The sequence below is a fragment of the Apaloderma vittatum genome, unplaced genomic scaffold (assembly GCF_000703405.1).
Source record: "Apaloderma vittatum isolate BGI_N311 unplaced genomic scaffold, ASM70340v1 scaffold30903, whole genome shotgun sequence".
NCBI classification, from domain to species: domain Eukaryota; kingdom Metazoa; phylum Chordata; class Aves; order Trogoniformes; family Trogonidae; genus Apaloderma; species Apaloderma vittatum.
Window position 1 is genome coordinate 2,615 of NW_009710375.1, and position 2,079 is coordinate 4,693.

The 2,079-nt window shown below is 56.1% G+C and overlaps 1 protein-coding gene across 1 annotated transcript in view; it reads left to right on the forward strand.

Moving 5' to 3' along the window:
• LOC104272326 (bromo adjacent homology domain-containing 1 protein-like) overlaps nt 1-2,079 on the forward strand; it is a gene marked incomplete at its 3' end in the record, with an annotated part of 4,820 nt that overhangs the window by 1,568 nt on the left and 1,173 nt on the right. The gene's annotated exons all lie outside the window — the stretch shown is intronic.

Below are 2,079 nucleotides of genomic sequence, written 5' to 3' on the forward strand. Positions count from 1 at the left end.
TGCACGCGGGACGGAACAGCTACCCCTACAAAATGCCTTTTGCAGCAGGTAAGGCGCGATGCACTCGGCATGCCTAGGAGAAAAGGGCAGGCTCGGCGCGGTGGCTAACGGAGGTACCTCATTGCCAGGAGACACACGTGGTGTGTCTCCACTTGGCAGCCAAACCTCGGCTCGGAAAGGATCTGCGTTTCGCCTCCCCTTCTCCTGTTTTGAGCCCTGAGGGGGTTTTCCCCGCTGAAAGGTCTTGTTGGTGTGGAAGGGCGCAGAATTGGTGAAAGGATTTGGGCAGTGAGAAAGCGACTCGTGACTTGTCAGGCGGCAGCAAAACGCTTCGCTTTGATCTCTGTGAAACGAGCGGGTTTTAGTTCCTACACACCCCGCCAGGCTCTGGTTGCCGTCCTGCGGTGCCGCTTGGAGCCCGGCACGTTGGGCAGAGTCACTTCTCCGTTCCCAAAAGCTCACTCTCGGCACCGAGGTGTCCTCGTGGGCAGGACCAGGCGTCCCCTCGGTCGTTACTCTCACTGGTGTGAGGTGTGCGAGGCGGATGCTTTTAAGGTTTTATGGATCAGATCTGGCGGGGCTGCGTAGCGACTCAGTTCGAGTCTGCTGTTTGGACCAATGCTTGAATTTCACTGCAGTGATACAGGTGCCAGCGGCGCCGGTCGGTCGGTCAGTCGTGCTCCTGTCTTTGCTCTTAAACGACATTTGAAAGTGAGAATGGGGGCCAGCATAAGAGGCGGTCTGGGGATTTTTGCCTGGCTCTCTTCCGTCCCATCTGTTTTTCGGGGTTTGTCCTCCAGCGTGCTTTATCTCAGAGCTTTGCCTTTGCTATTGAAAAATAGCTTTTGAAATATTTAAAACTGGATTGTTGCGTGGGGGTTATGAGACACCAGTGCTTTGTATAAAAGCCATCCTGCTGGGCGACGTAGCCGTTTGCAGCAGGTTTGGTCTGTAGATGAGGCTGCTGCGAGCATGAGCATCGGTCTTTGAGGTAACCCCGTGTTCAAGTCCAAAGGAGACAGGATTTTACCCCCTGAAAACAGATTCTCAGGTAGGTGGATGAAGTTCTGATTCAGAGCGAGGCCTTGTCATCCTCCATTGTAGGAAGCTGCCGAAACTCAGGAGCGTTCGGTTGAAGTGTAATTTCCGTTTTCCCTGAATATCCCTGCTGTCGCGGTGCCACTTCCTACGGCAGCAGCTTCAGTGTTGGCTGGTGGCTTCGGCGCTCTGCAGAGCTGAGCACTCGCAAGACACCCGCTCAGCATGTGTTCTTGTCTGACAGCTTTCTGTGTAGCGCCCCGGGGTCATGTCAGTCTACTTTGTTCCTGAAATTTTGCACGCTGGTGCCTCCGACTTGGTGCAATGAGAAGGACGCTGGCAGTGCTGACGGAGGGTTTTTCCGGAGCTCAGCCCTCCCTGGGCGCTCGGCGGTTTCTCGTGGGGCAGCGGTGGTGCAGGGGCACGTATTTACCGGCGGTGCATCGCCCAGCTGCCGACATCTTCCTTGGTGTGGTTTCCTTCCTGTGAGCAACCTTGATTTAAAAGCCGACAACCTCAGAATAACGTAGACTCCGTTTTCTAGCCTGAAGCGTCTCCTGGAATATTAATGAAGACTTAGCTTAGGAGTTTTGTGTGTACGTGTGCACCTCTGAGTTGTCACCCGTCCCTGGCGTGGGGTGTTGTAGGGACTTGCAGGAGGCTCCCCCTGTGAGAGCAGCAGGGTGAGGGGATCCAGCTTGGCACATCTCGCGCTTCGTGTGACATCCGTCTTACTCGATGCGTTGGAGGTGTCGGTGTGGAAATCCCGGTGTCTCTTTGGGACAGATGAAGGGGTCAGGCTGTAATCCCAGACGGTCGCGGTCTGCTTTCCCGCCCAAGGAAGGAGCCCCGGGGCGCTAGCGAGGTCGGCTCTGTGCTGCCTTCCTCAGCCTCAGGTCATCCTTTTGCGAAGCTTCATCCCGCTTTAGCTCGAGCTTGGAAACCGCCTTTGTAAGCAAAATCCCAAAGAGGGGGGTGGCCGCCCCATGGGTCCCGTGCCTGTACCTGAACGCGCATCCCGACGCCACGGCTCGCTCCGGG